Source organism: Cetorhinus maximus, chromosome 32 (assembly GCF_964194155.1).
Source record: "Cetorhinus maximus chromosome 32, sCetMax3.hap1.1, whole genome shotgun sequence".
Taxonomy (NCBI): Eukaryota; Metazoa; Chordata; class Chondrichthyes; order Lamniformes; family Cetorhinidae; genus Cetorhinus; species Cetorhinus maximus.
In genome coordinates, this window is record NC_135910.1 from 16,377,344 (window position 1) to 16,393,178 (window position 15,835).

The window sequence follows — 15,835 nt, forward strand, 5'->3', positions numbered from 1 at the left end:
GCAGCAGTTTCCACGTGTGCATCAAAACAGAAAATAGCTTTTAAATTTCTGTCATCAGCAAACACTGGGCTTATATACAGCCTCATTTTCTAACATCATCTATGTGGAAAACTGTCGAGTCCACAGGCAGACCCCAAAAATCCCCATCGAAAGGCTGCTCCAGCAATCTACAGAAGTCACGGGAAACAAACTTCAGGTCATTGCAGCAAAATGTAAATTCGCTGAATTTTACTCGCAAACACAGTAGAAATTGTTGGAGATTTTTTTTTGAATGGTGCAGATATTTGCTGGGAGGAGCTTTGCTCCTTAAGGGCATGAACTGTAAAGAAACAATGGTTCACTTGTGCTGTGGAGAACATATTGGCCCATTTATACACACACTGAAGGCAACTCTCACACGAGAAGGCTCCAATAAACCAACGACTGCATGACAACACTGGCTAACCTCAATTTTAAAAAGGCAGCTACGATCACGCAGCAAGAGGGACTCCTTCCCCTCCTTTGTCAAGCACAAAGATATAGTTTTAATGAATTAACTCTTTCAAATGCTTATCAGTTAATTATTCCCAAAACTGCGGACTTGAAACAATGCAGCCTTGAGAAGGAAATTAAAACTTTTATGCATCTTTTAAAAGATAAACCAGGGACAGGCTGATGTGGCACATTCCAACACCCGCGCCACAAACTGCTCGTCATCTCTAAAATTGGCGAGTTCCAGATGCCAGCCGCACAACTGAAGGGAGACATCATGCAGGGACCAGCTGCTGCCCCAGAGGGGCGGGTAGAGTAATGAAGCTGGAAGTGGCAGTTGTTCCACATAGCTCGCTCTCACCTTTTAGATGGAAGTTATTTTACCACTTTGTCATCAGACGCTGGCCGTCAATTTTTCAAGCTGCGGGCAAGGAGAGCTCTCAGCACAGTTGCACAAATTTCACAGCCCAGGGACCAATAAGAGTATTTACACTCTTAACATGTGAAGGCTTGACCATGTCCCCTCACAATCAGAAACTTAAAAAGGTGCATTAACTCATGCAAGCGTAGTTGCTACAGCACTGCCAGTGGCCACTTAATTCAACCCTGTAAAGTAAACGAGGTGAATCCACAATTTTTGCCAGTCTCATTAGCAGGCAGCTGTAGACCACGGCAACAGGAAGCACATCAAGCCCACCTGATCAGCTGGGAATAAAGCACGCCACAGGGTCACCGTCGAGAAAGGGTCAAAAACAACTGGAGCCGCAAGTTAACTTAAACACAAGGAATACTTTTAAAGAGAGTCTCTGAATTTTCCTTTGCTGCTTCCCCTCTGGTTTTGATCGCACCTCATGCAAACCTCAGGTAGGCTGGCAGCTCTCAGGACTTGGCACCAACATGACAGATGCAGAATTACCCCTGGGCAAATTGTCCTCCAGATTCTGCCAACCTCCCTCCAAGGGAGATGTCCCTGCCCCTCACTTCAGCCTGTGCAACTGTGTGGCTGAGATAAAGAACTCCCTATAAGAAGAATCACCTTCTACCCGGAACCACACAGCCAGCAGAGTAGAGCACCATTGCACCCACACAGATAATTAGAATTCACTCAAACATCTTTCATTTCACCTCGTCCCCCTCTGCCACCCCTATAAATTCTACCTTTGAAAATCAAAGACACGAGATCAGGCAGCCAGTATGCAGGAGTCACTCAGCGAGACCGTATGAGGGAGTTAACAGAGATAAAATCATTAGCCTTGGGTGCTCCGGCGATTGGGTCATTTCCGCTGTGTATGATAACTCAGCTTCCCATCAGCCAGATTCAATAACTCTTCCTCTCCAGTTCTCCTAATGAAGTCATCAATCTTTGCAATACAAAAAGACCCTTCATACCAGAGATTTTTTAAAAAAAAAAAGGACAGTAAATATATATACGCCAAGCCTTTATGTTGTTCTGTAAACAGTTACATAGGCTGGAACAGGAATAAAGTTTCAAAGCTTCAATGAGTCTCACCGACTTGTACAGTTCGAATTTCAAGCCCGAGCTCCACGATAATGAGGTTCCCATAATCTTGGCCTGTGATCAACTCATCTTTTAATATGCCTATAGAACTGCTGGCAAGGTCACCACCAAGTCAGCCAATACAAGTAGATGTTTAAATCAGAGGTGCCTGCTTGCGACTAAGTACTTACAAGCACTTCAGGATGCTGCAAGCTTTTCTTCAGAAATGCTCCATCACCTAGCCGTATTAAAACCTGTATGCATGAAGAGCAGCCCCAGGTCAACACGACGGATAGAGCATAACGCTGGGGAACTATTACCTCACTCCTGATTACTGCAGCTAGTTATTAACTATTGACTTTTTTTTTAAAAGAAATAGCGCAACAGTTGGGTGGTGTGTACACAGCAAGCTCCCACTAACAGCAACGAGGCAAACGACCAGATTCGTTTATTTTTTTAACTAATGTTTGGTTGAGGGATAAATATTGTTCTGGATAATGAAGGGTTCAACCCTTCAAATGAAAGACCAAGACCAATGAATTTGAACTTGAAACACAATTGAATGCTTAATTAAGAGTTACCAGCTTCAAATTACAAAGAGCCCGATAAACAAGTCCACTAATGAGACTTCTGGTGAGAATTTGGCTTCCGCTCAAATTGAACTAATGCAATGTTTAATTATTCCAAGTTGACTATACCACCATTCCGGGTCCCAGCTGCTTACATTTTTCCACTGGAAGCCAAGCTCATCTTCTGTAGGGGATAAATAAAATCTGGAGGTCTTCAGTCTCCTATAGTACCTCAACTCTGATTCCTGCAGTTATCAAGTCATAGAATTGGGACAGCACAGATGGAGGCAATATAATCTATCCTACTAAGACAACCTACACACGCCAATTCACTGTGGCCACTATGTTTATTTAGTGACAACAATGTTCTACACAAAAAAAGTTGTACTTAAAACTTAATACACTTTATGAAGTCCTCAATTCTTCACCTCAAAATGCTCCCCCAATGTTGAAACACTTCTATACATAGTCCAACGTCAGTACAAAAATTAATATTTGGTGTGTGTTTCCTACATGATTCAAGTAGACATGTGGACATTTCACATGCTCACGAGTAGCCTCGTGACAATTCCTCGACATCTCACAAGCCTCAGTACAGTCTCTACCCAAATCAGCTCCTTTATTTAATCATCCACCTCAACTCATTTAAAAAATATGATTAATGAAGCAAAACCTCAGCTGTAGAAGGAATTCTGGAGGGGAGATTGAAGGGTGGGGAGAAACGGGTAGGGATTGGTTGAAGCTGAAGATTTTAATGTGCGACTGAAGGGGGAAAGACAAAGGAATTTAGAAGGAGGCTTCCAGCATGTGGGGGAAAGAACACTGAACAAGCTGCAAAGAATGATAGAGTACATAAACCAGTGAACACTTAACAGACCGGAGTTAGATTGTGGCCAGAGTAGCAATAAATGACCATAGCTGCCCTTTGAATCCCTGCAGAAAGGGATTTAAAAAGTCCAATAACACATCCCATCATCATCAGTTTCAGGTTTGTACAAGCTTGGATTTGTCTCACTTTCCTGATGGATATTCACTAACAGGTGAAGAATAGAAAAACAAATGCCTTTTAAAGAGCTACAATGACTTAAGATCAACATCGACATGTTTGACTTTGTTCTGTTGTTTTTTGACGTAATCTTGATTTATTAGCATTGGCTGGTAATATCAAGACAACAGATCATGAAAGTTTGCCAAGCCCAGTCATGAGTGAGGTAAGCCTACAACTGACATTTTTAAAATATATTATTCATTCAAGGGATGTGGGCTTTGCTGGCTATTGCCCATCCCTAACTGTCCTCGAAAAGGTGGCGGTGAGCTGCCTTCTTGAATCGCTGCAGTCCATGTGGTGTAGGTACGCCCACAATGCTGTTAGGGAGGGAGTTCCAGGATTTTGACCTAGCAACAGTGAGGAAATGGTGATATATTTTCAAGTCAGGATGGTGAATGGCTTGGAGAGGAACTTGCAGGTGGTAGTGTTCCCATCTATCTGCTGCCCTTGTCCTTTCAGATGGAACTGGTTGTGAGTTTGGAAGGTGCTGCCTAAGGAGCCTTGGTGAGTTTCTGTAGGGCATCTTCTAGATGGTGCACACTGCTGCTAGTGTGTGGGTGGTAGAGGGAGTGAATGTTTGTGGATGTGGTGCCAATCAAGCAGGCTGCTTTGTCCTGGATGGTGTCGAGCTTCTTGAGTGTTGTGGGAGCTGCACTCATTCAGGCAAGTGGGGAGTATTCCATCACACTCCTGACTTGGGCCTTGTAGGCAGTGGACAGGCTTTGGGGAGTCAGGTGGTGAGTTACTCGCCAAGGATTCCTAGCCTCTGACCTCCTCTTGTAGCCACAGTATTTATATGGCTTGTCCAGTTCAGTTTCCAGTCAACAGTAACCCCCAGGTTGTTGATAGTAGGGGATTCAGCAATGGTCATGCCATTGAATGTCATGGGGAGATGGTTAGATTCTCTCTTGTTGAATATGGTCATGCCAGGCACTTGTGTGGCACTAATGTTGCTTGCCACTTGTCAGCCCAAACTTGGATGTTGTCTAGGTTTTGTTGCATTTGGACATGGACTGCTTCAGTATTTGAGTCGTCATGAATGGTGCTGAACATGATTGCGTAATCAGCGATCATCTCCTCTTCTGACCTTATGATGAAAGATGGTCATTGATGAAGCAGCTGAAGATGGTTGGGCTGAGGATGCTACCCTGAGGAACTCCTGCAGTGATGTCCTGGAGCTGAGATGACTGACCTCCAACAACCACAACCATCTTCCTTTGTGCTAGGTATGACTCCAACCAATGGAGAGAGATTTCCCCCTGATTCCCATCAACTCCAGTTTTGCTAGGGCTCCTTGATGCCACACTCGGTCAAATGCAGTCATTCTCACCTCACCTCAGGAGTTCACTTCTCAACTTATAACTTTGTGTTGACTTGAGTTTAAATTTCTCATCCTAGTTTCCAAATCTCTCCTCATCTCTAAAAGTCACCAGTCCCACAACATTCCAAGATATCGGCATTCCTCCAATTCTGGTCCCTCCAACATCCCTATTTTTCATTGCTCCACCACTAGCGGCTGTGACTTCAGCTCCCTCAACTCTAAGCTCTGAAATTCTCTCCTTAAACTTCTTTATACCTCTCCCTTCTCCTTTAAGGCGCTCCTTAAAATCTAGCTTTTCAACTGTACTTTTGGTTCACCTCTGTTGTAGGGTGGCTGAGTTGCACTATTAGTGATAGAGTTGATCTGCAGACATTTCTTGGGTGGAAACATTAAGGTTATTTACAATATACTGAGCAGCAACTAAACTTGTGCTTTTAACTCCAACTCTATCTCCACATTGACTGTTGAGGTAGCCCACCCTACTCTCCTATTGATTACTATAGATCATGTGTTCTTCCCTCAAGTATTATTCTTAAAAGTACATAACACACTAAATAAAATCGTAATTACTACACCCTCTTAATATTTCCTTATGAGGTTCATTAGACTCAAGTGCTACAAATTATATCAGCATTCACTCCTTGAAGCACAAATATTCAACTTCGAATGAAGAGAAAAATCAAAATGTTAAACACAATTGTAGATATTTCATTTTAAATGGGATTTTAAAATCGGGTCAAGATCCTAATTGTTTTCTCCCATATGTCAACTGGACAAAAGAATGGTGGTTGTCTTGGTTCATTTTCAGGATATGACTTCAGGACAAGAGCAGCAACATCGTCACTTTGTTGGGGCAACGAGGAATGAGCAATGGGCCTCCTTCTTAAACCGCAAATATTTTATACAACTTGAGTGGCTTGCTTGGCCATTTTGGAAAGAGGAGTCAACAACCTTGGTATGGGATTGGAGCCACATACACCTCAGACCAGATAAGGACAGGACTTGAGTGAACAATTTCAGATTCTCAAACTGCCATGTGGGTTTCAAACTCATGATCTCTGAATCATCAGTACAGGCCTCTAGATTACTAATGCAGTAACATAATGAGCTCACTGACATGCCTACTGAATCATTAGGCAACTGCAACCATTCTCTATGCTGCTCTTTCTCTGGTTTTCTCTTCAATGCCCTATGAATAATGCCCCAGGATTTCAATTTTTTATTCCCCTACAATTTAAAAAGTAATTTGGATTCTTGATGTTATCAGTGAATTTTTTATAATCTCCTTGAAGCACTGATGCCTACGAAGCAGCTGAAGATAAACTAGACTGCATACTGCCACAAACATCTCACCCTTACATACACACACCTAGTCCTTCAAATTTATTTTACCTTCCCTAACTTTTTTTTTTAAAAAAGAGAACCAGGCTTATTTCTTTACTTTGTCTTGTGCCATCCTCAATCCAGGTGGGCAGAAAGCAGCAGCATGCAAGTAGGACCGCTACCTATCTAGAGCTGGCCAACAGGAGAGGTGCAAGTGGCGCACAGGTCAGTCTGCTGTTTAATTTTCACTTTCTCTGAATACGAAAGGGAGCTCGAGTGTTTTCTGTGACCAACCCTCCTGTACTGAGAGAGCACGCGTGCGCGAGGGGAAAAGTGAGAGAGAGAGAGAGAGAGAGAGAGAGAGAGAGAGAGAAAAACAAAGTTACCTGAAGTTATTTGAACCACAACTGTATGAGGAACAGTGGAAAGAACAATAATTGTTCCAGACATTCACATTCTACTACTATATTGCTGGTCTCTTTAACAGATTAATAATAAACTCTTAAGATAAAAGCAAAATACTGTGGATGCTGGTAATCTGAAACAAAAACAGAAAAAATGCTGCTGGACCTGTTGAGTTTTTCCAGTATTTTCTGCTTTTGTTTTAATAATAAACTCAGCCTCTTTAGCTCTGAAGGAGTCATAACAACTTGAAATATAAACTCTGTTTCTTTCTCCACATCTGCTACCTGACCTACTGAGTTTTTCCAGCATTTTGAGTTTTTATTTCAGGTGCTACGTACATTGGAAAAGTGAAGACTTGGTTTCTCCAACAGCATATAATGCTGTTAGAACTCATCATACAAGATCCGTCTTTCAAATGAAACGTGAAACCCAGGACTCGTATGCCCTCCCAAACGAGTGCAAAAAATCCTATGGCGCTATTGTGAAGAGCAGTGGAGTTAATTCCAGTGTTCTGGCCGTTGTTTATCCCTCATTCAACAACGCTTTAAAAGATATAGGATATCTGGTCCTTATCGCACTACTGTTGATTACAACTGCATTGAGCAAATTGACACCCGTGTTTCCTGCTTTGTAACAATGACAACACTTCAAAAGTACTTCATTGGCTATAAAGCACTTTGGGACATCATGTGGTCATGAAAGGCACTATGTTAACGCATCTCTCTATGATTAATAAGAAAATCACATCAACGGCTGCATTGTTCTCCTCGCCCGTCAGTCTTAAAGACAAAAGCATTCCCATCACTTGCTGTAATGTCGAACTGAGTCACCATAATGCTGGGAGCGGAGATAAATCCGTGAGAAGTTAGAGAGATATAAAACTAAGACATTAAAAACAATTCTCTGGCAGAAGTGAAAAAATTAAGAAATAAATTGATAAAACATATTTGGTCTGCACTGTATCCTCTCTCGTCTGGGACCAGATCACATCTAACTCAAACTGGCGGAACGAAAGATAGTTTAATGCTGTTTGAGCCCAGCTGCAAGGGGTAAGTTCACCAGAGAGCAGTCTAGGATTCAACACCAACTGGCCATCTCACTCAGGGCACTAGCTCATGTAGTTTGCATTTATGTCTTTCACTCTGGTTTAGGGGAAGGTTGTCAGATGCCCTGAAATGAGCTTCATTACTATATCCAAACACATTGCATGTAATTTTGCAGTGACCCCTGAACAGGAGACCTTTAAAAGCAAAGTTAAAATTTAATTAATCCTGAAAACAAAACTCAGCTGCCATCATCTTATCCGTTTTTTCCCTTCCATTCCAATGGCTAGTGTAGAAAACAACGATCTGGCTTCCTGGTAGATCAATACACCCCAGGTGCTTATAAATCAAGTGAAGGCATTTTCACTACAAATGCTCAATTTTCTCCTCATTAATGGAGAGGATTTCAAAAATCAAAATCTTTGTAAACTTAAAAATCAGGAGTCGCGTTTACCTGATCCATTACTGGGAGTTTCCAGCCTTCTTGCTTTTTATTTACAAGTGAGATATAGGTTGCCAATTTGCCCTGTAGACAACAATCCAACACCGAATGCAGCATTAAAATAAAAAGAATGCATATTTATTACTGCAGCTTCATGGACAATCATTAGCCCTTCAACATTAATCAGATCCCAAATATCAATCATGCTCACTTCAGACAAAATAAATTTAAAAAGGGGTTAGAGGCATGCTCACACACCTGATTTAGAATAAATACCAAAGCTGTTTATTTTATATATGGTCTCCAACTGATTTCATGGATTTAAAAAAAAAGGACATGCACCAAAGGAGTGCACTACAGAGCATAGAATTCTGGCTCACAGCTTGATGCATTTTCTCAAACTGAGTTAAGTTGGGAATGGGAGCATTGCACAGGGGGATGAAATAATGAGACAAATGGAAGGGGAGAGGGTCCTTCTGTAGCTAGATGAAATAATACATCATCAATGTATTAATAACAATACATGAAACATCATCAGTAATGATGTTACCTCGTGTTGTCTTATACATGTCCCTCTAGCAAGCAATTCAGGGTTGCCTTTACAGAGATCCCAGGCAGTTTATGCCTGTATTAACTGGTGCACAAAAAAGTAGATGGAAGAAATGCAGAGGCAGGCAGCAGTGCATCTAAAAGCAAGATCCATGTTCTCCATCTCTCTTTCCCCCAGCCCTCTACCAAATTACAAAGAAAAATAATTTAAATAATGAATGCATATATTGATGTAACCCATGCAAGATAATCCCACTGACCTGTGTCCTCAAGGGCATTCGTGACCCCATCACTGTTGCAGCTTTTGGAATCGATCTAGCTTTTGTGAGACTAGGGACAATAGTATTGAAGTCCGGCTGTAGAGGTTGGTTGTTTCGGGGGTGATAGGGAGAAGAGGAGGTGGAGAATAGGAAATTAGTGCGGCAGCACAGGGAAAAAAAAATCAAAGTCACTGAATGCTTTCTCAAACCTTCCTAATGGCAGAACGAGACACTTTAAAGGCAGAGAATATGGTTCCCTTCTCTCAACAGGCTTGTCAAGCATTAGCACAATGGATCTTGCAACTATCAAGCACCATCAATCTAAGTCCTGTAGTAATCCCCCTTTGGGCATATCAAGTACCAATCGGCTGAACAAATCAATACTTTCACAATCATTACCAAATGGAACGCAGAACAAAGACAGGGACGGAGACTTTGATGCAGAACTCTCTTCAAAATGCACCTGAGGGATTTTTGGCATATTGATGTGTCAAAATTTTAACATCCACTTCTGTGGTGCTATTTTTTTTCTAAAGCAACAGTGAACAACACTGCACCATGATTTGCCATCCAGGGGCACAAGGCCCACATGGTCTTTCTCTTCAACCCAAATAGTTAAAGGAGTCACGGAGTCTCGGGAAGTAATTCTTCTACTGCCAATTTTTTTTTAAAAATCAGTTCACCTGCTCCTCGTCCCCCCTGCCACCACCCACCCTGCTCAGCTGCTGTTTGCACTGGACATGCTCTGGAATGTACAACAATGTCCCCTGCAACAGATGTCACTTGCATGCCGTCAAAGGGAAAGAGATGACTGTACACAGGGGTTTTTATCGTGGCAATAGGATCAACTTCAACAACACTCTTACTCCTATAAAAAGGGCAATTACCTTGAAGTGTAGTCTTTAGACTTCCCTATCCCTTAAAATTATTTTTTAAAAAACCACTGCAGTGGTTTTGAAATAACCCTTTTTTGTGTGTGTAAAATCTTATTTGTGTTTAGGGGACATAATTAACATGACAATAAAATCTTGGTGAAAACTTTGCTAATTCTTTGAATGATGCAGGGTAATGTTAATACTTAAGAGCTGCAAGACTGGTTGAAACTAATTCTTGATGGTTTGTGACCAAGGGGGAAAATTTTAAGCTACAACTTTTTGATCACTTTTAGAGGAATAGTGTTCCAGATGCTTGGTAGTGCCATCACTAACATTTGAAATCTACCATAAAACTCAATGTTGAAGGCTTCAAAATGGTTCTTTAGAGTCCCGGTTCTGCCATTTGGCTGTTTTCACAACGGTAACTGAGCACAATGTGCGCTCGTCCACATGAGGCTTCGCCCTGATTTATGTTCAGCCATTAATTTCCAATACTCTGCCCCAAAACCCTAGCAAAGTATTACTAGTAGCGCCCTGACTAACGCATACTTTCAGTAACTGCCTCAATGCATTTTCACAAATGCCTCAAGGTTCTTCAAATATCTTCAAGTTACATATTACAAATCTAGTTTTTGGACCCACAAGTGGACTTAAAGTCATAGTTAAACATGAAAAAAAAAAACTACATGGACATTTTACACCCTGATAAAGACGACAAAGAAAGAACGTGCAAAGAAGAGGCAAGTACTTTTGGAATCAAAAAGATTAAGACCAAAATAGTATCTGGGGGAAACATCCATCTAAAAGCAACACAATACTAAAGTGGAAGCCTATTTTCAATAAGTCCTTTCAGAGCAGATCCTAAATGGCATGCTGAATAACAGGAACAGTGACACACCTTGTGCGCACAGGTCAGCGAAGTCACCACAATCTGCAAAGCAAAACTGACAAAAACAACTGACACACGCTACATGAGTCAATGGCCTTCTTATTGGCTCTATAAGAGACATGCCTCTGAGTTGACACAAAAAAAAGGCTCCTCCCTTATTCTAATCCAGATCACTTCACAGCAAGGGAATATTATGGAATACCAGCACACTGCCAGTTATAATGTTGCTAGCTGACAGAAAGGAATTTGTGAAAAAATGCACTCTGCAGTTTACAGGAGGAATTTAAGTACCATCATTCGTAATACTGACAAGTTTGTTCTCCACAGAAATAAAATGCTGCTCATAAGAGTTTTAATTATTTGCAAGGGTTGGAGTGATGGGCAAGGGAATAAAGAAGTTGGGCTTATTACAGTATTACAAAGAGGCAGGCATAATATTAGAGTAAAGTACTTTTTTAAGTAAAGGAATATAGAATGGCTTCAATACATGAAGAATTGATATAATTAGTAAAATAAATTGGCTTTTATATTCACAGAATCAGTGGAAAGTCTAAAATCAGTTAGTTATTCAGAATGAACAGTGTGTGCACCCTCAAACAAAATATGGTGTGTGCACATGGAAGCAGACTCATTAACATTGAAAAGTTAGGCTGCTTAAATGAGCACTGATCACAGTCACAAGATAGGTTTATCAAGTGTGCATGATACTGACAGACCAGCAAAGCTGAAAAGCAATACACTGGCTGAACTGTAATATCAAATGTTAAAATGTTTTTCTAGGCTATTTTTTTTCATAACCTTTTCTAAATATAGCCTTTGCAATTATTAAACAGATGTCTGTGTTATTAGACGTTCAACACCTGCGAAGAGTTTCTGTCAACCTGGCGCCAGGGTCTGTCTGGAAGCTTCATTTTAAAATGTGAACTTTTCCAAACATACGTCAATAGCATCTGCCTTTGAGGATAATTTTGCTGCTAATTCTTATAAACACAATAAAACAAACCATGATTTTAATCCAACCTGCCTCACATGCACGGGATGGGAGTCGTACCAGTTACCTGCTCCTTACCACTTTTACAAAGCAGAGTTCAGACATATGAGGGGCTGCCCACCCCAGGCAGCCAAGGACCTACTTAACATGTTGAAGTCACAGCCCTCAACAATTGACATGCAACACAATTTTAACTCCAGAAATCAGGAAGGGACAACAAAGCCATCTGCAAAGCATGGAAGGCAGCAAAGTGGTCATAAGAGGGCAAAGTAAATAATTTTTTTTCCCCAAACGTTTGAGAAGATTCCTTGTGGGCTGGGGGCAGCATGCCCCATAAGGAATCCTTAGGCCTCTCCGGCACAAGCCCTTCCTCTTTTCCTCCCAGTATCATAGAGTCATAGAGATTACAGCACAGAAAAAAGCCCTTCGGCCCATCGAGTCTGCGCTGGCCAAACAAGTGCCTAACTATTCTAATCCCATTTTCCAGCACTAGGCCCAAAGCCTTGTATGCCATGGCATCGCAAGTGCACATCCAAATACTTAAATGTTATGAGGGTTTCTGGCTCTACCATCCTTTCAGGCAGAGTGTTCCAGATCCCCACCACCCTCTGGGTGAAAAAATTCTTCCTCACATCCTTTCTAAACCTCCTGCCCCTTACCTTAAATCTATGCCCCCTGGTTATTGATCCCTCCACCAAGGGGAAAAGTTCCTTCCTGTCTACCCTATTTCTGCCCCTCATAACTTTATACACCTCAATCACATCACCCCTCAATCTCCTCTGCTCCAAGGAAAATAACCCCAGTCTATCCAATCTCTCCTCATAGCTAAAACTCTCCAGTCCAGGCAACATCCTGGTAAATTTCCTCTGCGCTGTCTCTAGTGCAATCACATCCTTCCTATAATGCGGATTCCAGAACTGCACGCAATACTCTAGCTGTGACCTAACCAGCATTTTATTCAGTTCCAGCATAACCTTCCTGCTCCTATATTCTATGCCTGGCTAACAAAGGCTAGTATCCCATATGCCTTCTTAACCACTTTATCTACCTGTCCCGCTACCTTAAGGGACTGGTGGACATGCACACCAAGGTCCCTCTGATCCTCGGTACTTCCTAGGGTCCTACCTTTCATCGTGTATTCCCACTGTCCTGTCCAAGTGCATCACCTCACACTTATCCGGATTAAATTCCATTTGCTACTGATCAGCCCACCTGACCAGCCTGTCCATGTCCTCCTGTAATCTAAGGCTATCTTCCTCACTATTTACCACCCCACCAATTTCCGTGTCATCCGAGAACTTACTGATCAACCCTCCTACGTTCAAGTCTAAATCGTTTATATATACCACAAACAGCAAGGGACCCAACACCGATCCCTGTGGAATCCCACTGGACACAAGCATCCAGTCACAAAAACACCCCTCGACCATCACCCTCTGCTTCCTGCCACTCAGCCAATTCTGGATCCAATTTGCCAAATTGCCTTGGATCCCATAGGCTCTTAGCTTCGTTATCAGTCTCCCATGCGGGGCATTATGAAGAGCCTTGCTGAAGTCCAAGTTGACTACGTCAAATGCATTGCCCTCATCTACACACCTGGTCACCTCTTTGAAAAATTCAATCAAATTGGTCAGAAATGACCTCCCCTTAAAACCATGCTGACTGTCCTTGATTAGTCCCTGCCTCTCCAAGTGTAGATTAATTCTGTCCCTCAGAATTACTTCCAATAGTTTCCCCACCACGGAAGTTAGACTGACTGGCCTGTAGTCAGGCCTGTAGAAGGGTCATGAGGACTCGAAACGTCAACTCTTATCTTCTCCGCCGATGCTGCCAGACCTGCTGAGTTTTTCCAGGTAATTGTTTTTGTTTTGGATTTCCAGCATCCGCAGTAGTTTTTTGTTTTTATGGCCTGTAGTTCACTGGTTTATCTCTTCCTCCCTTAGTGAATAACGGTACCACATTGGCTCTCCTCCAGTCCTCTGGCACCTCTCCTGTAGCCAGAGAGATATTGAAAATTATTGCCAGCGCCCCTGCTATCTCCTCCCTTGCCTTACTCAACAGCCTGGGATACACTGTTGCACACTGTGTGCCCCTACCCTGCCACCCATCCCCAATACTAACTTTTACAACTGGGATCATTCCCTTGCTCCCATTGGTCCAGCTCCAAGCTCTGCTGCTACCCACTAGAGTTGATGTCACTACCACCAGCTTTGGTGGGAGATAGTTCAGCATTATTTATACAAGGGGCAGGAGTTAAAATAGTCCCGGGTCACTATGTGCAGGGGTTTCACACTTGCTGTGAATGTGCCCAGAGATAAAATCGGAGTGATAGCATATATGAAATAATTTTAAAAACATAGATGCTGGGAGTCAAACAAAACAAGCAAATGCTGGGAACATCCAGCAGCAATGATCCCTCCAAATTTTCTTTGTACTGGGTGAGCTACAAACTTCTCTGAACACTGAGTTTTTGTCCATGGGAAGCTTACATTTTAAAAATCAGAACTTTCACTATGTTGAGAGCGGTCTGTTTATTTCAACGTGCGTTACATTCCAGGCTACTGTACACCACGGCATGGGATCACCTTCAAGGGCACATTCAGCAGGTCAGGCAGTATCAGTAGAGAAAACAGACTAAAATAATCTTTTTGGTACAGACGCTTTGTTTTCTTGTAGGGTCCACAGTCAAAATGCTAAAAGCATGAAGATGAAGTTAAAATCATTTTTTGATGCATGTGTGTTCATTAATACAAATTATGTTACCTTTGTGGAATGAGACATTTTAACAATATTCACACTGGATGCCCAAGTTCTCCAAGGTCAGGTTTAGCACAGTTCAATGCAGAGTAAAGTTCCCTCCATTCTAGGCCAACAACCTCACCTTATTCCAACTTCAACAGCATCCTCTACAGCATCAACAAAGCTATTTCCCCCCATTCCTACACAAGGTACCTTGCAATCTCTCAAATCAGTAACTACATAAATTTGCAGCCAGCAGCACATATTGTGACCAGGAGGGAGGAGCTCTGTATATGCATTCACAGATGATCTCTCCCAGTCCTGATTTTCACAAAACATTTAATTAAGCTCTGCTTCAGTTTATAAAGTGGTTAATGGAATCCCTTAGCACATTAAACATGGTGTGACATCTACTGAGGATATATCACATGCAGTGCCAAACCAAAGCACTGCGAGACAGTTTCTCCACAGCCAGACACTTTGAAATCCGGCAATATAAAAAGCAACAATTTAACCACAGCAGTGCATTGTTAAATTAATGCCAGTTAGTGAATTAATTCAGGGCTATTATTTTTAAACACAGCAAAATCCCAATATTTCCTGCAAAGAGCCAGCAAGGGCACAGCACTGAATTGTAAGGTTGAAAGTGCAGTAATAATTCAAATGTTAAAACTGTGCAAACCTCAAGCTCACAATGGCAACCCTGTAGTCCTAGGCAGTCTTTTTGAAATTTCTTCTCGACAAGAACAAGCTCACCTTGCATTTCTTTTACATACCTGATTGAACTCACAGGTCAACTATGGAATACATGTGCCATTTCACATTCACCTTCACTGGGCTCTTGGTGGGTAATCTCAGGAAAGTCACAGCAAGTCACAGAACCTAGGAAGAGAAGGGGAAGAAAATCCAAAAGTAAAGTGAATGCAGATAACCAAGCACATTTAGAAACGCATTAAAAAAAATAAGATTGGTTGGAACTAATGTAAGCCACATCAGAGATGCCTTGAAATCCTATAGCAATGAATCTTGCTTTATTTAGTCACATGTAGGTGTAACTTGTTGAAAATAATATTATTTGACAAATAACTGTAAATATTGCAATTGTCCTTGTTAAACTTTTTCCCATCAATAAACTGAATGAAAGAATGGCTTTGATTTCCCTTTGACCTGTGTCATGATTTAGTTGAAGCAAAAGACCAGGGATGAAATCTGAAAATAGGCTGAAAAGGCTATTCGAATTTAAAACCCTGATTTACAGTACTTACGTTAACAATTTTAGCTAAAAGAATTTAAGTGAAAAAAAATGAAAGCTAAGAGTCAAAGTTCTCAGGTGAAAAGGGTATGTAGTGTTGAGATAAATTGGAGAGTTAAGGCACAAGGAGCTGCTCTCATCCACCTTTTAGCAGCTGGTT

At 41.7% G+C, this 15,835-nt stretch overlaps 1 protein-coding gene across 1 annotated transcript in view; it reads right to left on the reverse strand.

Moving 5' to 3' along the window:
* Nucleotides 1-15,835, reverse strand: part of sipa1l3 (signal-induced proliferation-associated 1 like 3) — a 150,679-nt gene that overhangs the window by 120,763 nt on the left and 14,081 nt on the right. Inside the window, exon 2 of the mRNA XM_078533365.1 lies at nt 15,200-15,305. The gene's annotated coding sequence lies outside the window, so the exon portion shown is untranslated. The remainder of the gene's footprint in view (nt 1-15,199; nt 15,306-15,835) is intronic.